The 26,168-nt window shown below is 47.0% G+C and overlaps 1 protein-coding gene across 4 annotated transcripts in view; it reads right to left on the bottom strand.

Moving 5' to 3' along the window:
* The window catches only part of LOC146809250 (zonadhesin-like), a 173,769-nt gene that overhangs the window by 50,376 nt on the left and 97,225 nt on the right, over positions 1–26,168 (bottom strand). The window lies entirely within an intron of this gene.

Below are 26,168 nucleotides of genomic sequence, written 5' to 3'. Positions count from 1 at the left end.
TGGGCCGGGCCTTGATGGGGATATTCTCCCGCGTGGGGTTCCCTCGCGAGGTCGTGAGTGATCGCGGAACTAACTTTTTCTCAAAGTACATGAGGTCCTTATGGCAACAATGCGGGGTTTCGTACAAATTCACCACCCCATACCACCCCCAAGGCAATGGTCTAGTGGAACGGTTTAACCGGACCCTGAAGGGGATGATCATGGGCCTCGAAGAGCCCCTCCGTCGCAGATGGGACGTCCTCCTCCCCTGCCTCCTGTTCGCCTACCGGGAAGTCCCCCAAAAATCCCTGGGGTTCAGCCCATTCGAATTGCTCTACGGGCACCCCGTCCGGGGACCCCTGAGCCTGGTCAAAGAGGGCTGGGAGACCACCCCCCGAGGGACACCCCAAGATGTATTCCGCTACATCCTGGCACTCCGCAACCAGACTCGGAAGTTCCGGGAGCTCGCCGAGGCAAATCTCGAGGCTAGCCAGGAGAAGACGTAGCGCTGGTATGACCAGAATGCCACTCTGGTCGAGTTTCAGCCGGGCCAACAGGTCTGGGTGATGGCCCCGGTGAAACCCTGCGCCCTTCAAGACAAATGGACTGGGCCCTTCACAGTCGTCGAGCTGAAGAGTCAAGTCACTTATTTAGTTGACGTCCAGTCCCCTCGGAACCACCTCCGGGTCCTCCACGTGAACCGCCTCAAACCTCACTTCGTGAGGACGGAGTTGAGTTTGCTCCTGGCCACAGTCGAGGGGGCCGAGGAGGACACCGAGCCCCTCCCGGGCCTCCTGTGTGCTAAGGACAAAGATGGCTCCATAGAGGGAGTGAGACTTTCCTCCTACCTCACCCTCCAACAATATGATGACTGCCGCCAGCTATTGGGGCAATTTGCAGACCTCTTTTTCCTCACCCCCAAGGTCACCAACTGGTGTGTCCACGACGTGGATACCGGAGACAGCCCGCCGGTATGGCACAGAGCCTACCGCGTCTCTGACAGGGTCCGGACCTGCATCCAGGCCGAGGTAGCTAAGATGCTAGCCCTAGGGGTGGTCGAACCCTCCGACAGTCCATGGGCCAGACCCGTGGTACTGGTTCCGAAAGCGGCAGCCCCTGTTATCGCCCCCGAACTAAGGTTCTGTGTGGACTACCGGGGGCTCAATGCGGTCACCCGCGCCGACGCTCACCCTATTCCCCGGGCAGACGAGCTCATTGACCGCCTCGGTGCTGCTCACTACCTCAGCACCTTCGACTTGACTTGCGGGTACTGGCAAATTGCGCTCACCGAGGGAGCCAAGGAGCGGTCCGCCTTCTCCACCCCAGATGGGCACTACCGCTTTCGAGTCATGCCCTTTGGAATGAAAAATGCCCCGGCCACCTTCCAGCGGCTGGTCAACAGGGTCCTGGCCGGACTAGAAGAGTTCAGCGCCGCATACCTAGACGACATTGCGGTGTTCAGCTCCCAATGGACCGAACACCTCCAACACCTCCGACAGGTACTGATGGCCCTGCGCCAAGCAGGCCTAACCATCAAAGCCAGCAAATGCCAAATTGGACAAGGCTCAGTGGTTTACCTGGGACACCAGGTCGGGAGCGGGCAGGTCGCCCCCCTCCAGCCCAAGATCGACGCCATCTTGGCCTGGGAACCTCCTACGACCCAAACAGAAGTCCGGGCCTTTTAAGGCCTCACCGGCTACTACCGGAGGTTCATTAAAAACTATGGCAGTATAGTGGGGCCCCTCACAGAGCTAACCTCCAAGAAGCAGCCGAAGTTAGTACAGTGGACCTCCCATTGCCAAGAGGCGTTCGACGCCCTAAAAACCGCTATGTGTACCGCCCCCGTGCTCCGAGCCCCCGACTATTCCAAGGAATTTGTAGTTCAGACAGATGCTTCGGAGCATGGCATCGGGGCTGTCCTCTCACAATTCAACAAGAAGGGCCTAGATCAGCCCGTAGCCTTCATCAGCCGAAGGTTACTACCCCGGGAACGACGGTGGAGCACCATTGAAAGAGAGGCCTTTGCAGTAGTCTGGGCCCTAAAGAAGCTATGGCCTTACTTGTTCGGAACCCACTTCCGAGTCCAAACAGATCATCGACCCTTACAGTGGCTGATGCAAATGAGAGGAGAGAACACCAAACTGCTGCGATGGTCAATCTTACTCCAGGGGATGGACTTCACCGGAGAGCATCCCCCGGGTACTGACCACGCCAACGCTGACGGCCTGTCCCGATTCTTCTGCCTCAGCGAGGAGAACCCCCAAGAGGATGGGTAGTTCTCCCCGACTTTCAGCTGGGGGGGGACACGTGTGGGACCGGGCCTCATGGCGTGGGCCTCCCCGACCATTAGCATCCCAGCCCAACCCATGCACCACCCTTGATCCCTGGATGTCACAGACCTCCGGCCACCCTGTCCCCGATGGCCGGCCCGGAGCCCCAGCGAAACCTAGACCCTAAACGCGCATGCCCGGCCGAGGGAGAAAGAACCCCCCCAAGCAAGACAGGGAGGAGTAGTCTCTATCACACCTCTGACCTCCTCTCAGGAGAGGGTTTTGATCACCCTCCGGGCCCCCGGGGAGCTGGCTCCTCGCATGCTGGTGTCTGGAGTCCCTCCCGGTCCAACTTGAAAAGATCAAAGAGCCGAGCGGCAGGAAATCCAACACACCGCCCCCAGGCACCAAGACCCCTCTCTGCGAGGACTCCAGACTTCAAAGAAAGGAAGGCATATAACAAGGGGTGCTCGGGGGACTGACTGGAATAGAAGACCTGGACCTAAGAGAGCCCTGCTGACCTGGTTGCGGCTCGACAAATCTGAAAAGGAGGACGCTACCCAACCCCTGGAAACCGGATGAGCCCTGCTGAGTTCGTCGCGGCTCCCGCTTGGCAGAAAACCCCTTCTGCCGGAACCATCTGAGCCCTGCTGACGTCATCGCGACTCCCTGGACACTGAGAACACCTGAGCCCTGCTGAGAGACTCGCGGCTCCCCTAACCCCAAAGACCGGTTGAGCCTGCCGAGTGAAACGCGGCTCCCCCGTATCCCCCGGCTCGAGGATTGAGAGCTGTGCGAAGGATATTCGGCATAGACCCTGAACCGAAAGACTGCCCCGCTACCCCAATCCCCCTATCCAGAAATTACCAATGCTTGTTGTATTGATCAAAAACTGCAACACGGATCATAAAGACCCACAGAATCTCTAGACAAAGAACGCCGTTCTCTGAAACCTACTGTGCGATCCTAGGTACGAGACCCTTCTCTGAAAGGGCCTCCACGCTAGTGCTCGGCCTAGTTCTGGGAGAGGTGGGTCACCGGGTGGCCAGGAACATGTTCTGTAACCCCCCTGAGATCGCCCCTTCTAACACCGCTGCACGCCGCACACTGCTGCACGCCACTCACTGCTACACGCCACTCACTGATGGACGCCACACACTGCTGCACGCCACACACTGCTGCACGCCACACACTGCTTCATGCCGCTGCACTCCACACTGCTGCACGCCACACACTGCTACATGCCGCACAATGCTGCACACTGCTGCACGCCGCACACTGCTGCACGCCACACACTGCTGCACGCCACACACTGCTGCACGCCACACACTGCTGCACGCCACACACTGCTGCACACTGCTGCATTACTCACTGCTGCCTGCTGCATGACACTGCTGCACGCAGCACACTGCTGAATGCCGCACACTGCTGCACGCCGCTGCATGCCACACACTGCTGCATGCCTCACACTGCTACACGAAACACTGCTGCACGCCGCACACTGCTGCACGCCGCACACTGCTGCACGCCGCACACTGCTTTTATGCAAGTTTATGCTACTGACATTGTAAATGACAATCAATGCCTTTTATTTGTTTTAAAACCAGAACATAAATAAAAGGCATTGTAATTTTACAATGCCAATAGCTCACACTCTTATAAATGCGAGACCTATTGCATTGCAAATGCTTGTTCTTCTTGGTGTTTTTCAAAGGGCATACAAAGGGCCCAGATCAGAGCAAACTGGACCCAGTACAAATACACAAACAGAAGACAACACCGAGGTCTTCAGCATGAGAGCGGTGTGAACAAAGACTGAAGCATACATCATACCAAACCTGGTATTCGAGCAATAAAAGGGCATGGGTAAAAAATAAAGATCCCGGGATGGTAAGAATGTACAGACACTACAAATTAAGGTTTAGAGCTTGGAAAATATTTGGCGACGGAAGGCAAAAACTTACTGGACGGGTTTGAGGTCAATACACTGGTGACCAAGGGGAAAGGATACAGAGGTAAACCACAGGACTCCAGGTTCCTCCGAAGGCGTGCAATCAATAAGAAATCACGAAGGAGGAGACAGGGAGCATTTGGGATTGAACGAAAGAGAAGGACATGGGAATTTGGACTATTTGCAAACGTCAAAGTCATAGCACATAAAGAATAATAGAGTGAATCAAAGCTGGACCGGAGACGCACAGGTTCAAAAAATAAAATAAAAAAATAAAAAAGGAATTGGAGGGAAGGAGAGAAGGGAACTGAAGGTAAAGATTCAGTCGTTTCTTGAATGCTCAGTGCATGGGGGTCCAGACTCTAAGGGCAGTACCAGATTCTAGAGGGAAAACCTGAGAACGATTGAGAGAGGATTTGACACTAGCCCTCCTGTGTTCGATTGACCAATCACAGCATTTCAGTAGCGGACACAGCTAATGTCCGAGGACTGCGAGTAAGATTTCTTAAATTATGAACACAATCCCGGGCACTCCCGAGCCACGAAGACAATGACCATCTCATGTAACAATAAGCAGAACGACCCGAGTTTGAACACTTATGGTCATTTGACCAACATACAGCCGACGTGCGTGCAACCCCTGGCAGGAACGCAAATGTAGCATCATATAATAATCACTATTCATCTTATGATGGATGACATGTCTCCACAATAAATTTCAACTTTAAATTGAAGCTAGGATGGGCATTTTTACCTCATCTTACTGAAAGTGGGGGCTGGAGTCGCTTAAATAAACCCATCAATTTTCCATGAGTGAGTGAGAATGAATGACTTGAAAGGGGTTGTTAGACCTGGCTTTTACAGCAGGTTTATCTCCAGATTATTTGCTTTGTGGCCTTCAGTTCTTCTGACCTGTTTGTTGGCTTTATGACTCTGGGCACTTTACCACTGCTGATCAGTGCTAAAGTGCATATGCTCTCCCTGTACATTGTTGCTATGGATTGGGGATTCCATGATTGGCATATTTGATTTACTAGTCAGTCCCTAGTACAGTGCACTGAGTGTGCCAGGGCCTGTACATCAAATTCTGTTAGTGGGCCTGCAGCACTGGTTGTGCCACCCACATAAGCAGCCTGTAAATGTTACTCAGGCCAGCCATTGCAGTGCCTGTGTGTAGTCTAATACTGCCATGTTGACTTGGCAAGTGCATCCACTTGCTGGGTTCTAACCTTCCCTTTTCTTACATGTTAGTCACCCTTAAGGTTGGTACAAGGTACCCCTGTGGGCAGAGTGCAGTGTATGTGAAACCTAGGACATGCTCTGGTGTGTGTGTGGCATGTCCTGAGAGTGAAATACTGCCAATTTTGTTTTTCACTATGGCAAGTCTACCTATTCCTATAGGATAGAATGGGAAGTTTGCTTAGAACATCTTATGTAGAAAATATCTGGGCATATGGGTCACTCTGTTCCCCGAATTGGAATGGGCACTAAAACTTACCCCACTCGTCAAGAAGGCCAAGGAAGACCTCCGGCGCTGGCAAACCCGGCTGTTTAACCTGCTATGGACGGTGGCATTATTTAGGATGATCCTCCCCTGTGTCCTATACGTCATTCAAAACACCCCCTTCCACTTCCCACGAAGCTGGTTTAAAGAGATAGAGGCCATGGCCACTAGGTTCCTGTGGGGAGGTGGAAGACCACGTATAGCCCTCGCCCGTTGTCAGATTCCATCCTTCGATCGAGGCATGAGCATGACCGACCTTTACCTATACTACCCAGCCACCGACTGCTTGTCATTCATGATTGGTTCACCGGTACAAATGCCAAACTCCAATTCTACAGAACCACAAATTGGATTTTTAATTCGGTATTTGTAAGGGGTGTTTTTAGGGTGTCCCTTCCAAATACCGAATTGTGGCGATATGTATTAGTGTTTTGCAACCAAAATCTGATCATTCCGATATTTTGGTGAGGGGAGTCCCCAAATAACTCCCTCACCTTTTAGAATGTTAAAAAAAAAAAAGAGAACAGACTGCTTTTTAAAAAACAATCAGATGGTGGCATGGACCATCCCTGTGATGGCCATCATTCCTAATGGGTTGCAAACTGTAATCTACATTATTCATAAGGTAGGTCACATTGAGTTTCATACATTAGGAATAGCTTTAACAAAATTGCGATTTGTAGAAAATCCCAATTAGGAAATCACTAACACTAACGTTACTCTATCTAGCCCTAAGTGCAGTGCAGTAAGCAGGGCATTGAAACCTGCATAGTGGGACACCAACACCTGTTGTTAAAACTGAGCAGACGATGCACTTTCCTTCCGGAAGCTACCAACTCCACTCTTTCATAACTCATACCAGGGGGGGTGGAGTCAGTCAGGTTTGTTGACTTCGTGTTAAGCTATGATTATTTGTAATGTTGTTATTCAGGGATTGGAGCCACATCGAGCCCCTTAGCACTGCAGTGCTTCATCTTCAAACCCCTGAACTAATGTTGGCCTCATCATGAGTACAGTTCAGCTCTGCAGAGTCATTAGCTCCTGAGACAATTAACTCACAGGACTCAAGGCTGTGACCTTGTCAGCCCGGCAAAGGATGATGGATTCAAGCCTGACTGACATGGCTGCTTTCTGACAGGGAAGAGTGTGGGACTGGGACTAATGGCTCTGCAGTCCAGCCATCAGTAACTCTATTTTTGTTAAACAATCATTAAGGAAAGAGAGAAACTATTGGTGGGGGGGGGGGAATGCCACATAGGTGAGCTGCCGCTGCTGGTTTGCCTTCTACACTCTGTATTTGCACAAATAGTTGCCTACTGCCTGTGTGGTTGTAGCCTATCTTGACGTTTTTAACTATGGGAAAGTTCACTTAAAAACACACCTGTATATGAAAATGTCCTGTGCGCTAAAAACAGTGCCCGTCAGACAATGAAATCCAGATGCTTGTGAATACAAGGTGGTCATGCCTTTCCCATTTAGCACAACTAGTATAACTATAAATAACACTATAAAAGCAAAAGAGACACAGCTACCCTCCAGAGTGCAAAACCTTTGCAGATGAAGCACATGTCAAATTTAGGTCCCACAATTCCTGCCAAATGATGACTTTCCATCTTTTGAGCTTCATTAGATGCATGCTGTGGCTCCAATTTAAACTTCACAAGCCAGAAAATGCATTTTGTTTTCTTTTACTTTAGTTCTTCAGCCAACTTTGGGTTGTGGATTGTTAGACTTGGCATCTTTGGCGTGGTTTCCCCTGACTTTTTGCATCTACCTCTTGTATTTTTGATGCTGTGCTGGATTTCGTTTTTTGCTGTATTAGATTCTTTGGGAACTTTGCGATTGCTGATCAGTGTCAAATTGCAAGAGCTTCCTGTGTAATTTGTGATTACAATTGGTTCTTCCTGATGGACATATTTAAGTCCCTAGTAAATTGCACAGAGTGTGCCAGGGCCTGTAAATCAAATGCTACTAGTGGGCCTGCAGCACTGATTGTGTCACCCACTTGAGCAGCCCTGAAAAGGTATGCAGTGTCCGTGCACAGTTTGTTAACTGCCCTGTTGACCTGGCAAGTGCACCCACTTGGCAGGCCCCAACCTTCTCTTATTTTACATGTAAGGCACCCTATGGTAGGACCAAGGTACCCCCCGGGCATGGTGCAATGTTTGTGTAAGGTAGGAGATGTACTGGTGTGTGTGTGACATGTCCCGACAGTGAAATATTGCCAATTACGTTTCACTATTGAACGGCTATCTGTCCCATAGGATAGAATGGGAAATGCTTTGTAACATCTTACAATTATAAGTTCCCATTAGGACAAGCTAGAGAAATAAAGTCAAGGCTGTCTGAACTCAGAATTTAATAACACATCTTTTAGTAAAGATGGTTTTTAAATTGTGTGTTTGAAAATGCCACTTATAGAAAGTGCGACAGATGGGTGCGCATCAGCGTTACCCTTTGGATATTTTTTGATAAGAACTGTGATTGTTGGGACAGATCGCAGCCTGTTCGCACGCATCCACAAAGAGTAATTTTTCAACTAAGTTCGATACACCATCACTAATTAAAGGGAAGAAGTGCATTCTCTCTATTTTCCATTTTGTAAAACAAATACTGTCCCTACGTGACTTTGCACCCCGTGGTCAAAATATTGAAGATTACTGAATATTGATTGAGGATACATACATCACTCCGAAGGCAGCGTGAGGACATGAATAATTCAAGTGACGCTCATGTGTGGATAATGTACTTTTTTATTGATTCTTGGCTTTGATGTGGTAGGGTTCGAAATTTCATTTGAGCAGGTTAAAGCAGGGTAGAGTTAATGGTGCACGTGAAACATTGGTGTTGAATGGGGATTGCTTTTGTTTTATTGTTTTGTGTTATTCTTTTGATAATATTTTGGGAGCTGTTTCTTTAAAGATTCAAATTTCAATCAGATCAGGTCATGGGGTAAAATCGCACCCGTTTCCTATAGTGCACGAGTTTAAAACTACGGTGGAAGGGTTTCAGTCAAACTGAATGCGGACAGTGTCGAATGGTGTTGCACGTTATGATGTTACCGCCACTTGCGGCTTTTAAGGTGATTCACTCGTTTACAATTTCAGAGTGCACTGAAGGGATGGTTATTAGTATTAGTAAACAGGGTGGGTTTAACAGAGGGGTTTAATTGAGGGATGTCTCGCAGTTCGAGGGTATGTGAGTACGGGTAGTGGGTTAGCGTGTTTACTAATTAGTTTTCACGTGCTGGATTAATTTTTGTTTGGGCAGGGGATGAATTGTTGGAGGGAGGAGATTAGCTTTAGGAGTTTTGGGGTTTAAATTGTAGGAAGGTTGAACATTTGGGTTCGTTTTCATATTTATAGCATTATCTTATTTTATTTTAATGTAGAGAGTTTGCTTTGTACAAATGGCTGAGTGTCTTTTTATTATCCATTTCAGTGACCCCTGACGAAGGGCCCCTGTGGCCCGAAATGCATTGGGTGAAAAGTAATAAACATCTTTAAAGCCAACTTGCTTTTAATGATTCTTTTCAATGTGTCACTGTTGAAGGCCTGGAGGCCATGCAGGAGATATGTGAAAATGTAAAATGAATCAGGTTGGAATCACGCTGTTTTCGCTGGTACGTTGGAAGTATGGATGAACTTCGGATAAAGGTCTTGGATTACAGATTGGTTTACTTTGAATAAGAGGATTACAATTAGAAAAGGAACAGAGAAGTTGTTGATGAGAAGGATACATTCCTGATCTCGCAGTACGACAGATTGGTGCGCATCAGCGTTACCCTTTGGATATGCTTATTGAAAGTGGGAATTTTCCCGTTCAACCATTCTGTTTGCCTTTGCCTGTTGCCAGGGGCTGGGGATGTGCATGCACTGTAGACAGCCACCGGGAGAGGGTTGAGGTGTGCCTGGCCCTTCCTGGATGCCTTGGAGCTGTGCAGGGGAGACTCCTCCACTAGGGCAGGAGAGTGGGACCCCACTTTCTTTCCTCACAAAGCAAGAAGCAGAAATATAAAATGGTATTTTGAATACCATTTTATGTTTAAATTTTATGTTTCTGCCTCTCACACTGCGAGAAAGCAGAAGGGGGGATATGCCTGGTTGGGGGTTAGCAAGTTGGCGAGGTGTGGCTCTCTGGGGCTGACCAAACCAGTCATGCGCACTCTACATTTTCTCTTTGGAGGCTACATGCAGCCTACATAGAGAAAATGGCCTCCCTACAGGCGCCCGGCTGAGTGCTGTCCGCACCAATCACAAAGAAGCCATTACAGCGTTGTGATTGGCTTACGGGAGTGGAGGGAGCATGCCTGTTCCTGTTCAGGAGCAGGAAAACCCCAAACGCGGCACCAGGCCCAGGAGCAGAGGTAGCACAGGACCCGGTAAGGTACGTTTTTTAAATTTATTTTTTATTTAACCCCCTCCCCCACGCAAGCCCCCATGTGACCACCCCTGCCCCTCCCCACAAGGATTGCGAGCTGCATCTGGAGTTTAGCTGAATGGGGCTTGGTAGTGGGAGGAGATTTTTTACTTGATTAGGGCCTGTCTCCCTTGCACAAGGCTGTCTATACCCCCCCCCACCAGAGAGGTCTACCCACAATGCTGTCTCTACCCCATACTGCACCAGTGAGAACAGAACTGGTTTGAACAGGGCTCAGAGACCCTAAACATTTTTGGGTATGAGGAGTAAACCTAAGACCCCAGAACTTCAGATCACTTCTGGATTCAAGAGGAACCTTTGCCAAGGAGAAGAGCTTTGAGGAAGAGTACTGCCCCTTTGCTGTATGCTGTGTGGGGTTGGCCTGGAGTTGCTGTGTCTGCCAAGGAGAGGACAAAGACTGGAACTTTGCTCTGAACCTGCTTGAAGATCTGCAAGATCCTGTGTGTGCAGGCCTCCTGTTCTAAAGTCTCAGGGACTCAGACTTCACCCCCATCTCCCTTGAACTCTGTTTCTGAGAGTTCTGACCTGCCAGGAGATGTCTATTCCAGTTGTGGGCCTCTGGAGGTTATCCCTGCTGCTGAAAGAAAAGAAGAACTGAAGAAATAGATGCAAATGCTTTTCTTATGGCTATTTTCAGGACGCAGCACCACAGTGCAAGAAGACTCTCCATGCATTGCCTCACTGCTGTAGAACAAACGCATCGAGCGATTGCGGCTGAAGAAACCAATGCAGTGCCACTCAATGCCACTGCATTGATAATCGGTGCATCACAGATTTCCACGCATCACACTTGTGCAGCAAGTTTTTCCGACGCATCACCCGCAGACCAGAACCGTCTTTGAGTCGACCCATCACTTCCCCCTACAGACCGGATTCGATGCATCACAACTCCTGCGTGCAGCTGAACGGTCGCATCACCTCCCTTAAGGTCTCAGGAACTGACGCATCTTTGTTTCTCAATGCTTCCCCATCTCTGCGGCTGTTTGGCCTTGTGAATTTTGATGCACCTACCGGTACTTTGTGAGAAATATTGCATCCATGGTTTTCTATTGACCAAGTTGTTTGAAAACATTTTAAAGGCATCTTATTACATGTATGTTGGATTTTTGTGTCCATTTGTGGTGTTATCACTGCATTACTGTTAATCTTGAGTACTAATACCCAAAACATTGCCATTGGGATAAGTGTCTGCTCATGCGAAGCTGCCCAGGGGGTGAGCAGGGGTTCTGTAAGGTGTTTATTCCCCTTACCCTGACCAGAAGCAAGGATCTCTCTATTTCGACAAAGTTACCTACCTCTGCCAACTAGAGACCCCCAATTTCAGACATGGATATAAACAGGGATGAGGCTATGAAATGCCTGTAGAGCATGGAAATAATGTTATGGTATTCTCTGTCAGATTTATCAATATGTCACACATTACAGCAAGCCACATTGCTGCCCTGTGACAGAAAGATGGCAGGAATAGACTAAATTTACCATAATAACACATACCGCTGTCTTTTCCCAGCAGTGAGCACAATTTGCTGCCTATTGCCAATGCCTGCACTAGCATCTTAGTGCAAGCGTGCCTGCTTTGAAAGCAGGATTGTTTTTGTGACGGAAGGGACACCTTCTTGCCAGAAAACAATGCTGAGGCATTTCCCTCTTTCTATGTGTGCTGCAGGAAACAAAAGTAGAAAAAACATATTTCTCCACGTTATGACTCACCTGGGGAGGTGTAGCAGTTTTGGCTCATTCCCCAGTCTTCCACTCATGGTAAATCTTGGAATGCGTCAAAATCCATGGGTGTTTCACTGGAAAAACCACGCACCACCCATCCTGGGGTGTGGTAAAAATAATACTCAACCACATGATAAATAAGGTCCTTAGTGTGGTCACTAAAGTGATCAGATTCCAAGTCCAAGCACTTGGTTCCTGGCTGTTCACCAGAACCACGCTCGGGTTGTGTTCTTCAATTAAGTCATTACAGACTAGTTGCCTCCCTGTTTACTTTACACTGGATGCATACTCCTTTCTTGTGCCATTCCGAATCACTTTATACAAACAGGACCTTGCAATGCGATAGTAAACCTGCACCACCCGTGTACACAACACTTACATTTATTTCACTAAGCAGATCAATGCTAACTTTTGAGAACGCTTCTCTGGGAGGGAGCTGAAGGCCCCCCAAATCTAGAAAGCCGCCAGAAAGAACACCTGATCATATCTAACCAAGCATCATGCACCTCAGGCAGGCAGCATTGAACCAGGACCTCCATCACCCAACAAATGACTAATAAATACAAAACAAATAACAGGCATTGAGAAAGTCAGTAGGTCTGGCTCATAACTCCATGTGCCTCTTCATTGTTTGTTTGGTATTGGGGATAGGCCAGTGGGTAAAGTCAGGAATGAGTTATAAATGAACAACCACAAGAAAAAAGACTGATTTATAGGAGGATGTAAACTGACCAATCAATGGAAAGCCCCTTTCAGTTATTAGAAGACCTATTGGCGGAGCCATTACATACTTATGTAGTCTTGTTGCCCGACGGTTCTCCCCTATGATTTCTGTGGGGCTTTAGAATGAGCACACGGTCACGTCTGGAAAGTGAGCTCTGTGCTTAAAGAAACTCCTTTGTGTGCTCAAGTTTAGACTGTGCTCTGTATGAGCATGCCAGACCATGTGTGGCATCTAGTTCTGCTGAATGTGCTGTCATGTACTTTATTTAGGTGCATGTTCAGGGACAGATTCAACCTAAGAGAAATTGAAGTAACTTTGAATGAATATACGAAACAAGAATCCGTGCAAGTCCATCTAACAAAAAGAAGCAGACACCTATGTTTTACAAATGTTATCTGCGATACTCCTAAAAGATGAAGGGGGTTCTATGGTTGAGAGGCCAAGAAAGAAAATACTTGCTCGCCATATCAGTATTGAGGCTCAAATGCTAAAATAGAATGGGCTGAGCGAAGAGAACAGGTTGAAACAATTCACTGTGGATGCCACCGCTTCTTGTAGTGTCTGGGAACTACACATAGTGCTTTACAATGTGTTGTACATGTGATAGCCATTGTAACTTTCTCCTGGCCTTGGTGACATGACCACATTTGTGTAAACTAGAGACCATTTCCTGAAGTTTAGCTGCAGTCTGGTCAATCGTTTTAAAGAAGTTAATAAGTAACAAGCATTAGCATAGTCCGGTTGAGGGGGTTGGGTATTCAGCCACTACTGAGAAATGAAGTTCTTATTATGAGTAATACCGCCATGACTTAATTCCAAGGAGAGTTCTTTTGGAACTTACACCCAGAGTTGTCACCGCACTCCCAGGTATCAGACAGGGTCCTAGATCACAAGGTCATACACTGGCCTTACAGAAAGATGGCTCCAAAAATGTATTGGTCTGCCTTGACTGCATGTAATTGAAGTTTCTAATGCTCATCCAGGTTTGAGTTACTGACAAGAAGAGAAGCTGGGTATCGTCAGCTTAGGACACAATTTAGTCCAAAGGAGGCAAATGATATTGACAATTGGTCAGATGTAAAGGTTACATAGTATGGAACAAGAACGCAGAACTGACAACAATTGAAGGATACCAGGGAAAGAGATGAACTGAGGCCAGTCAAGAAGGTAAACCAAGCAAGCGTTGAGTCTCAGATGAGAAGCCCAGACAACACCTTGTTCATAAGAGTGATCAACTGGGTCAAAGTCCACAGATAATTCAAGAAAAGAGAAGGCAGACAGGCCGACCCTCACCCAAATGCATTCTAATTTTTATTTGAAATAAATAAAATATATATATATATTTTTTTAAAAGACACTGGGACCAAGGTCTACAGCCTGATTCGTCAGCATCCCGAATGTTACTCTTGAGGTGCTGGGAGTCACCGAGTTAAGTATTGTCCCCTATTGTAGTCATATCTGACAATAGAAATTGGTTTGTCTTTTTTTTTCTTCTAGCAAAGACAAGAAAACTTTTTTTTTTTTAAATCAAGCCTCTGGAAGATTGCCAGATACAAATACCCGCCATGTGTGGTGATGGGGAGGAGGGTGCAGGGGATGAGGGGTGGAACACCCACTGCAGGAATTGCATGTTAAAGATTTAATTCAGAGAGCTGGATCTGACAGACAGTGAGGGCTTGCGAGTCATATAGCCTTTAGAACTGGGGACAGTGTGTAGAGGAGGGCCTTTATAAGGTGTTAGTATCCAGAAAAACAACAAATCCTGCAAGGCCAGACCATTTTTAGGTTGAGCTAGACGGTGCAGCGGTCTTTGAGACCTGCTGTAATCGGTGTGTGGGTATCAAGTCCATCCCCTTTCCTGACATTGGTTTTTATTTGTCTATGTCAGTGTCCTTCAAAAATCCCTGCTTGCTAGTGGTCAGTTCTGCCTCTTTGTCCCTCCTTTCTCTGTTCCTCCCACAGAGCAGGGACTTAGTACTGTCTCATTCCACTTTTTTTTTTTTTTTGTGTTGCTACTGCCTTTTTTTACTGCTGCCTCCCCCACCATGGCTTCTGCTGGGTTCTTTCTTTTATCAATTGTGGACATTCCGCACTGATTGCCCTTTCATTCTTGTGTATTTTCGCTGCTCTCCCTCCCCTCCCAATCAGTCAGCAGGCTCCAGCCTGGCCAGCCTCACAGTTGTGCTGATAGTTTACAATGCCCTACCCCTGTCCATGCCTCGCCTGCTGCTGCAATTAACTCCAATTGGATCATCTGTGCTGAGCAGAATGATTCATTTTTACCCGCTCACACACGCTGCCGAGAGACCTCTCTTTGATCGCTTGTTTATCGTTTCCTGCCGGTCTTTGGTGCTTTCTGTCTGGGAATACTTTAGTTTTCAATGCGAATCAATTTTCCATGTAGTTCACAAACACAATATGCCATTTCCCAGTGCAGCGGGCCTTGCAGTCGAGATGCCATTACCAGCCAATATGGTGAGAACAACCAACGATGTGCACATATTTCCTTTTTGATCAAGTCACATTACTTATAGGCTTCTTTTTGTGAGTCAATGGGCTTTGAAATCTCAAATCATAGACGAAGTAATGGTCTACCTAATCTGTCTTTCCTAAGCTCACTTTTTGAACTTCTTGATATGTATTTGCTGCTTAGTGCAGATTCTTTTATAGAACTAAAAGCTCAGTGAAGATGCAAATAAAAAAAAAAGTTATTAACCTCCAAATAATAGGCTCTCTTAAATTGGACAAAGACCTTGAACATAGCCAGACTCCTTTGTTAAGAGGGTGGGGGTGGGACAGCGGTAACAACTGCTGACTCGGGAGTCGACGATCCTGGTTCGAGTCTCGGCGTCTTCTCAACACGTGGTTTTGGGCAAATCACTTAATCGTCCTGTGCCCATGGACAGCGCTTGGAGAAAACCAACAAAATTATTTTATAAAGTAGAGAACTAAAAATAGGGTTTCAAAAGTTAGACGCTTGGGTTGTTAATTGGTCATTCAATTAGTGCAAAGGAAGTTAAATAGCATAGTATGTAAACAAGGAGGTATCCTATCTTGTAACAAAGCCAACATCTCTTAACCACCTCCACCTATTTCAACTTTCTATATAACTGTGGTATATCATTTCATCTCTAGTGACTGGCCCAAAAGAAGTTCGAGTACTTTGTGCAGTGTGGAAACAGATCAGGTGTAGAGCAATTACAATAATATTGTCAGTGTTGTCAATGACTTTGCAGAGACTAATTGGAGTAATAGAGATACAGATTTACGGCATCCTGCTAGAGTGAAAAGACCCGACCTAGCTGCGGGTAATTAAAGTGCCATTCAGGAGAACAGAATGGGTCCTCCCACTAGTCCGTATAGGGGAGATTATCAAAGGAGCTATATGCAGTGCCAACGTTCTACCATAGCAGAGAGCTTGTGCAATTGTTTGGGCACCCCCTATGTTTAGGTCTGGGCCTTCCAGGACAGTCCTTTTAATGCTCTTGTTATCTTCCTGACAAAAGACATGTCTGATGCTGAAGTCAGGAAGATCGCTTTCAGAATGTGAGCGCCTCACTGCAGCCTCTTGGGTTTGGATTTAAAAAAACAGGGGGCGTTCAGAGAGCTTTCACATAGCAGCATTAAGTGTGCACCACTTTCCGAGCCACCCAGCAAAGATTTGACATATTGGGTATGGTTTCGGAACACGTTTTAGATCCAAAAAGAAATACACTTTGGCCACAAATAGGTCGAAAGGTTGAAAATACGAAAAAGAAAAACTAAAGAAAAGAAGGCAGTAGTCACAAAGTACCCAGATTGGTTTTATTCACAACCACGCATTAGAGCTACTTTACAGAGTTTGCCAGTGAAAGAGCTACTTTTGTTTTCTCATCTTTCTTTGAACACTGGTTTCTCCAGGTGGGGAAGTGCATCATTCCTGGAGGTACTGCAATATCTGGTTGATGCGTAGAGAAAAAAAAAAAAACTCAATGTGATCCTTATCAGCTGTTTTTGAAATTTAGTTTATAAAATGAGTTTTGGGAAAAAGGGGGTGGTGATGGACAGAGTTTCTGAATGATGCAGAATACTCTTACCAAGTCAAGAGATCATGGTTTTAATCCATCACCGTTTTTTAGCTCACTGCACCATCCCAGCTCAGAACCTGGCTACATGCAAATTAGTCTGTACCTGTCCCAGTGCATGATGGGAACAGAGCAAACCAAACTACCAAGCCAATTCTTATACTGGGAAGGAAACAAGCTTCCGGGGACCGGTTTCTGGCATCACAGCCTTCGTCGGCCCGGCTTGCCTGAATCCTGATGGTGCAATGAGCAAGGGACTCACGTCTGAGCATACCCTCCCACACTGAGTGTGGATAAATTCGATTTGGGAAAAAGGGGGTGGTGATGGACAGAGTTTCTGAATGATGCAGAATACTCTTACCAAGTCAAGAGATCATGGTTTTAATCCATCACCGTTTTTTAGCTCACTGCACCATCCCAGCTCAGAACCTGGCTACATGCAAATTAGTCTGTACCTGTCCCAGTGCATGATGGGAACAGAGCAAACCAAACTACCAAGCCAATTCTTATACTGGGAAGGAAACAAGCTTCCGGGGACCGGTTTCTGGCATCACAGCCTTCGTCGGCCCGGCTTGCCTGAATCCTGATGGTGCAATGAGCAAGGGACTCACGTCTGAGCATACCCTCCCACACTGAGTGTGGATAAATTCGATTTGGGAAAAAGGGGGTGGTGATGGACAGAGTTTCTGAATGATGCAGAATACTCTTACCAAGTCAAGAGATCATGGTTTTAATCCATCACCGTTTTTTAGCTCACTGCACCATCCCAGCTCAGAACCTGGCTACATGCAAATTAGTCTGTACCTGTCCCAGTGCATGATGGGAACAGAGCAAACCAAACTACCAAGCCAATTCTTATACTGGGAAGGAAACAAGCTTCCGGGGACCGGTTTCTGGCATCACAGCCTTCGTCGGCCCGGCTTGCCTGAATCCTGATGGTGCAATGAGCAAGGGACTCACGTCTGAGCATACCCTCCCACACTGAGTGTGGATAAATTCGATTTGGGAAAAAGGGGGTGGTGATGGACAGAGTTTCTGAATGATACTCTTACTTGGGAGGGTATGCTCAGACGTGAGTCCCTTGCTCATTGCACCATCAGGATTCAGGCAAGCCGGGCCGACGAAGGCTGTGATGCCAGAAACCGGTCTTCGGAAGCTTGTTTCCATCCCAGTATAAGAATTGGCTTGGTAGTTTGGTTTGCCCTGTTCCCATCATGCACTGGGACAGGTACAGACTAATTTGCATGTAGCCATGTTCTGAGCTGGGATGGTGCAGTGAGCTAAAAAACGGTGATGGATTAAAACCATGATCTCTTGACTTGGTAAGAGTATTCTGCATCATTCAGAAACTCTGTCCATCACCACCCCCTTTTTCCCAAATCGTTTATAAAATGTGTACCATGTCTGTTTGCAGGGCTGTGGTCTTTTTAAACCATCCGGCTTTAGTTTTGTAAAGATAAAAGCCATGGGCATTGAAACTGGTCCATATCTGAGATCTGTAGGAAACAGAGGGGTAATCTGTCCCAAACTCTTACTAGCCATTTTTGAAGAGCAAATAGTAATGATGATGCTTATCCGTGACAGGGGTAGACTCCTGATCCCCTAGTGCTGAATGTCGACGGATTAATACGGATACTGGTCACAGCCAAGAATTTCTTGTGGACTTGAGTGACAGGATCAATAAAATAAGCAGTGTTTTAAAAACCTGGGAAAATCAGACCTCTTTTTCTGCACCATGTTGGCAAGTGTGACGATGGGATGGTATTAGTTGCAGAAAGCTCTAGGTCAAACCAAAAGTACAGGTCGAAAAGACATTGATTTAAGCATGACAAAGGGCATGGGTTACCTTATGTGAGTGAACATGTGACTGTCAAACTCCTGTATTAGTACTCCTGTTTAGGCCAAAGACTACCAGAAGCACAGCTGTCTGGTTTGCTAACGACATCTTGGAGACATGTGGAAAGCTTTCCTGCAAAGGAATTTCGCTCTTTTCTTACCATTTCATTTGTGGTTTGTCACTCACATTTGCTTGTTCTCTATTTGCTGGCTCTATTTGTTTTAGGCTGTCCAGCTTGAGTTGGTTCCATTCCATCTCCAAAACCTGTTTACTGTTTTCGTCCACCAGTGCTTGCCTTCTGTAAACAGGCCTTTAAATCTTGTTCTTATCTTGTTACATTTGCTGTACATTCTAAGACCGAGGTCACATGTCAGGCTCTGTTTTCCAAGGGAGCTTGGTGTTATTTTTCTTTCTCTGACTTCTAAGTGACAGAACATAATGAAGCTCACTTTTTGGTAATTCCGATGTGTGATGGGAACAAATATTTTATTACGGTGAAAGCAAATCAATATACTAGGTGACCACATTTCCATACATTATCGTTCGCTGTATGCTTTTAAGAGTAAGACCAAACTATGTCTGTGCAAATGTAGTTGTCATTTAAATTGAAGATGTGTACTACCATTACACACAACACACCATGCAAACTTCACTTTACCCCACTCCACTATACTCCACTCTGCACCACTCCACGCTCTTCCACTCACCACTCCATGCCACTCACCACCCCATGCCACTCACCACCCCATGCCACTCACCACCTCATGCCACTCGCCACCCCATGCCACTCAAAACTGCACTAAACTCTGCATCACTCCACTCTACTTCACTCTACACCACGCCAATGAACTCTACAAACACAACTCCACTATGCACCACTTCCCTCTTCACCACTGCACTCTACACCCCTCCACTGCACACCACTACACTCTAAGCCATTCTACTCTACAACACTGTACTCTATGCCACTGCACCAATGCACTTTACTCTGTACCACTCTATTCTACGCAAGCGCACTCTAGGCCAATCTAATCTACTCTGCGCTACTCTACTCTCCACCACTGTACTTTACTGTGCACCACTCCACTCTAAAACAATCTACTCTGCCTCATTACACTCTGCCCCACCCAACTCTACTCTGATTCACTCCATTCTACTGGGACACCAACCCAGTTCCACTGTTCCAAGGTCGACAGGTTGCAGTCTCTGTGGTGCAGCATGGCTAAAAAGTAGAGCCATGTCACAGCACTATTTTTCTTTATGTGAAGTCTTGCTGGATAGCAGCCTGAGCTGCTGAGCCACATGTCTAAAAAAAAACTTTAACAGTGCCAATAGATCTCACATAGGCAAAACCTATTGACTTTGCCCGTGCTTGGTCTATGCTATCTTCCCTTAGATTTCATCTTCAGGCATGTGGCCTTCACTGTTGGCGTTATTTAAAGTTTGACAGAGCAGGAGCGGCAGAGCTCCAGGTCTTCCAAAAATGCAATTCTCCTACTCTATTTAACTTTGGGGGAAGTGTTGGATGTACACCAGCAAAGCCTCAGCTACCTCTGATGGCAAAATCCATTGACTCGATGGCCGGAAGGCCTGCCCGCCTGCCGAAGGCTGTCAGGGTGGTGCAAGGCCCACTGTGACCTATGTGTAGTGTGGACAACCCTCATTCATTTTATCTTCCCCGGGACTAGGTGGAAAACTCCATGCACATATTTTGTGTTTCCTTTTTTAGGTCGACCATTCAAGACCTCTTGTATATAACTTTAGTATATATACACTTTATTAGGTCGAGCATTCGAGACCCTTTAGTATATACTTTAGTATATAAAGTATACATTTGTATCTGTATGTACTTTGTGGGCTCTGGAGATCAGCCCTAGGACTTGTCTGCTTCCTCTTAGGGCCTTTTTTCTGTTCAACCGCCTCTATTTAACTGTCTTGATAGCAAACGACCAGCAGAGGTCAGTAAAATACCAGAATTGCTTTCTGCTGAGAGACTTTTTTTCATTTTTCTGACAACTGCCTTTATTTAACTTTTTTTTATAGAAAACAACCAGCAGAGGTCAGTAAAGTAGCAGAATCACTTTGACATTTGCTAGATTCCAGTCCATGGAAAAAGTCTTCCTCAAGCACCGGTAGACAATAACATTTTTCTCAAATATTGTATTTTCAGTGATTTGACCACTGAAGGCCCTGCTTTTATATTAAAAACAAAGCTTTGGACTATACCATTGCCAGCTGAAAGGCAATATTTCTCTCCATGTGTTCCCATACCTGGCGTGTCACGCAGTTTGGTGCTTACTGTCCCTCCATGTTAAAGAACAGTAGATGTTTGAGCACCCAGGCTAATGTGCTGCATAGCTAAATACATATAAGGTCCTAAAGGCGAGACCGATTGCATTGCAAATGCTTGTTTGTTTCAGCCAGCATATTACTCTTTTCTTCTCGCTCTCATAACCCATTTCCCAATTTTTCTGGTTCTCCAGCGAGGCAAGCTTATATGAACGGCAATAGCACTATGCAAATTGCATCACTCCACTGCATACAAAAAAAAAAAAAATTAAAAAGCATGGTCATTTACAATGCCACGAGCTCTAACTTTAGCAAATGCGCAAACGATTGCATTGCATATGCTTGCTTTTTTTTGCTATTATATTCTGCTTCCACTTCGCTCCCATAATAAGACTAGTGTTTCAAATAATTCTTGTGACGGGGTAGGACTTTAATTTAGCACTTTGACCTACGCTGTAGGAAACTCAGATGTCAAAGTTCAAGTTTATAAGGGCCCGTTTATAAATCCACGGGCAAACTAACCTTGGACTGATAATTGGGTTTGTTGGATTTTCACAAACTACTTGGATATTTAAACTTTACTAGAGTATTTAAACAACTTCTGAAAAGTGTAACCCATGATGGTTTCTCAGGATTTCATAGAATACAAACCGAGAAGTGCGGGGGCCATACTTTTCCATACGGTCGCCTACCCATTAGTTCTTTGTTAGAGCATGGCTTATAGGAAATGGTGTTTATCGTGTTATCCAGTGCATGCATGCTAGAACTCGGCAAACAAACACTCAACTGGACCGAAGGCGCTCTACTGCCATCTAACGGTTTAAGAAGAATAGAACAGCTTACAAAACAAGAGTGATTGTTCGGATTTCTGTTAAGATTATGTTGTTATGTTATGTTAACGGGTCTTGTAAAGCGCCTGGTTACACTAGGAACAGTGTGTCCCCGCGCTGCGGTGGGGCAGCAAAGCAGAAACTCGGTCTATTTGTGGGGGAATAGGAGAGTCTTTAGCTTCTTCCTAAAAATACCTTCAGCTGGTTCTAATCGGAGGCACACAGGTAGTTTATTCCAGGCTTGAGCCGCCAAGAGTCGGAAAGATCGGCCCCCCATTCTGGCTCTTTTTATCATAGGGACACATAGTAGGCCCAGTCCCTCAGACCTGAGGCGACGGGTAGGATTGTAGGGAGTGAGAAGGTTACGCAGGTAGGTAGGAGCGGTCCCCTGCAAAATGCGGTGGCACACACATAATGCCTTAAAACGGGCTCGTTCCCGGATAGGGAGCCAATGTAGAGAGGCTAGAGCCGGTTTAGAGGGAGCTCTCCTGGGGCGCTTCAGGACTAGTCGGGCCGCTGCGTTCTGGACGCATTGAAGTCTCTGAGTGCACCTTTCTGTAGCCCCCAGAAGGAGGATGTTACCATAGTCAAGACGGGAAGTCACAAGTGCATGGACCATGGTCTTCCTAGCCGCAGTAGGCAATATATCAAGGGTTTTCCTGAGACTTTTTAGTACTCCGTAGCAAGTGCCAGCAACCCGCCTAGTATGGTAATCAAACGAGAGGTGGGTGTCAATCCAGACCCCAAGGTTTTTAGCTTGGACACAGGGTATGGGGGTGGGTCCCAAATCTTGCGGCCACCACGCAGATGACCAGACAGAAGGGGCTTTCCCCACTATCAACACCTCAGTCTTATTGCCATTGAGTTTTAAGCAGTTAATATCCATCCAGGCTGCAAGTTCCTGGAGGCAAGCCACCAAGTTGGGAGCTGCTGATTGTTGGTCTTGAGTCAAGGACACCACCAGCTGGGTGTCATCGGCATAAGACACCACTCCGATCCCAAAACCTTCAGCGATCTCGGCCAAGGGAGCCACGTATAGATTAAAGAGGGTGGGGCTTAAAATTGAGCCCTGGGGGACTCCCTGCTGCATTGCCATCACTTTGGAATAGAATTTCCCCTGCCTCACCTGGAAGCTACGGTTGTTTAAGAAAGAAATGACGGACTGGCCTCACACACCACCTGGTGTCATGCTTCATCATCGGCCAGTCCTCGCCCTCCAAAACCTTCGTTTGATGGAGGGCGGGCATACACCTGGAGACAGGGATGCACTTCTAAACTAAAGAGTGGGGGCCCATGGGGTAGAACGTGGAGTTAAAAATCATTATAGTTACTAAAGAATATTTTTAATGTGATCAGTAACTATATGATGCTAAAAACAAATAGCGGCAGGTGGGGTATTTAGGTGTCCCCTAGCCGTCTAGTGTTAGGTCGACATGTTTCTGCCTTCTTGGCCCGAGCGGGTCCAGGGCATTCATCAGGACCTAGGTTTACAAGAAGAGGGCTCCGTTCTTACCAACTTGTGGCAAGAGAATACCACTGCGCAGGTGTGGCGTAGGCCACACTCCACTACCTAGATGGCTCCCAACTGTAAAGCCTATAGAAAAAAATCAAAACAAACAAATGTATTTGTATACACAACTGTAGAAAAAAGGTCAAAGGTGAAAACATAAGAATCAAGATAAACGCATGCGTAATTATCTTAAAGTGAGTGACTAATCACGTGACATGTGCCACTCTACGTGAGTACACAAACATGTTTGAGAGTCAAAAGTGCTCTCATGAGGCTTACCCTAGTCAGACAGACTACTTGCCACATGGGGGGATAAAGGAGGAGACACTCCTGTTCAGTCTACAGGGAGAGAAGATATAGTAATAGTCAACAAACTGAAAATGCCCAGAACGTGGACCCTTGCAAACCTGGAATCAGGATGGAACCACAATCATTCCACAATAAACCCACAAAGGGGTTAAAACAGCGCGAAACCACCATTCATACTCTTACTATCCGAGGCAGGGTGTCCCGTGTTCAGCCTACGGTGTTGCTCCTCGTCCGCCCGAATTTGGGAGTGAGACCGCAAGGCGGGTTTAAATAGCGTGCTTAATGGGAAAATAGGAAACAGCCTGGAGTGATCACGGCTGTGCAGCAGTTCCTGGTGCGGTGCATCCGGGGTCCGGAGTAATCGTAGTGGCGGCGCATGCAGTGCAGTGCCTGGTTGTGTAATGGCCGATTGTGCGGGCCTATTGGAGCGTCCAGGCTGAGTCTTGTGCCCAAATAAGGAACGAGTCAGGGGATCCGCCCAGAGAAGGCGGTCCCGTGTGGGCGTGCGCGTCCGAGGTTGTCCGGGGAACGCGGTGCACGCGTTCGGCGTGAAACCTGAGGATGATAGTAACACGTGCTGAGGTGCCCCGGGGAGGGGGGTTTGTGTTGTGAAAGTACAGAGGCACGTGTACGCGTCCCAAGTCGAAAGGGGCATGAAAGGGGAGATATTATCGCCGTATGCCGCTAAGACCCTGATAAAAGGTGAGAGGTCATTCATGCAGCGTTCGATTAGTGCGTTGATAAAGAGGGTTCGTGAGGGGGTGTGGCCCCTGCCAACTCCAGTACGTTGGCATGACAACCAGAAAGGTCAGGGTACGTATTAACGAACATTGCAACACCATAAGATGCAAGAAAACAAACACTAAGCTCACACGCCATTTCTTGGAGAAAAACCACAAAGACACTGATCTGCGATGGACAGTCCTAGAGGTCATGAACAAAACCAAAGTTGATCTCTCAAGAGCTCTCCACATCAGAGAACAACGCTGGGTGTTCCGCCTGCGGTCCCACGAAAAGGGACTTAACGACGATATACCGTGGCTCCATCTAACTAGATGACCTCTCCACCTACCTTGAACACCTGGGCATCTCTTCCATCATGTGCCAGTTGCCCTAACACACCATTAATGTACCTTGAACACCTGGGCATCCCTTCCATCATGTGCCAGTTGCCCTAACACACCATTAACACCTCCTGTCCCTCTATCTGCCTACCCTTTGGGTTTTGTAATCTTCATCGCAGGGATCTCCAGCTAATGATCATAGTGACAGGAGTACTTGGGCACCACACTGTACTTCTCATATATTTTTTCTGTGACCCCCTGGCCTTGTCTGGAGCTGACTGACTCTCCATTTAAACTGGGATACTTTCCATTATATGCTGAGAGCAACGCAGAGGGCATGGTGTCTACTTTTTCTGTTGCCGTCAGCAACCGCCACACCCCCTCACGAACCCTCTTTATCAACGCACTAATCGAACGCTGCATGAATGACCTCTCACCTTTTATCAGGGTCTTAGCGGCATACGGCGATAATATCTCCCCTTTCATGCCCCTTTCGACTTGGGACGCGTACACGTGCCTCTGTACTTTCACAACACAAACCCCCCTCCCCGGGGCACCTCAGCACGTGTTACTATCATCCTCAGGTTTCACGCCGAACGCGTGCACCGCGTTCCCCGGACAACCTCGGACGCGCACGCCCACACGGGACCGCCTTCTCTGGGCGGATCCCCTGACTCGTTCCTTATTTGGGCACAAGACTCAGCCTGGACGCTCCAATAGGCCCGCACAATCGGCCATTACACAACCAGGCACTGCACTGCATGCGCCGCCACTACGATTACTCCGGACCCCGGATGCACCGCACCAGGAACTGCTGCACAGCCGTGATCACTCCAGGCTGTTTCCTATTTTCCCATTAAGCACGCTATTTAAACCCGCCTTGCGGTCTCACTCCCAAATTCGGGCGGACGAGGAGCAACACCGTAGGCTGAACACGGGACACCCTGCCTCGGATAGTAAGAGTATGAATGGTGGTTTCGCGCTGTTTTAACCCCTTTGTGGGTTTATTGTGGAATGATTGTGGTTCCATCCTGATTCCAGTTTTGCAAGGGTCCACGTTCTGGGCATTTTCAGTTTGTTGACTATTACTATATCTTCTCTCCCTGTAGACTGAACAGGAGTGTCTCCTCCTTTATCCCCCCATGTGGCAAGTAGTCTGTCTGACTAGGGTAAGCCTCATGAGAGCACTTTTGACTCTCAAACATGTTTGTGTACTCACGTAGAGTGGCACATGTCACGTGATTAGTCACTCACTTTAAGATAATTACGCATGCGTTTATCTTGATTCTTATGTTTTCACCTTTGACCTTTTTTCTACAGTTGTGTATACAAATACATTTGTTTGTTTTGATTTTTTTCTATAGGCTTTACAGTTGGGAGCCATCTAGGTAGTGGAGTGTGGCCTACGCCACACCTGCGCAGTGGTATTCTCTTGCCACAAGTTGGTAAGAACGGAGCCCTCTTCTTGTAAACCTAGGTCCTGATGAATGCCCTGGACCCGCTCGGGCCAAGAAGGCAGAAACATGTCGACCTAACACTAGACGGCTAGGGGACACCTAAATACCCCACCTGCCGCTATTTGTTTTTAGCATCATATAGTTACTGATCACATTAAAAATATTCTTTAGTAACTATAATGATTTTTAACTCCACGTTCTACCCCATGGGCCCCCAC

This window comes from Triturus cristatus, chromosome 7 (genome assembly GCF_964204655.1).
Source record: "Triturus cristatus chromosome 7, aTriCri1.1, whole genome shotgun sequence".
Lineage (NCBI taxonomy): Eukaryota > Metazoa > Chordata > Amphibia > Caudata > Salamandridae > Triturus > Triturus cristatus.
The sequence above is the reverse complement of the archived record's forward strand: the minus strand, read 5'-3'. Positions and strand labels throughout refer to the sequence as shown.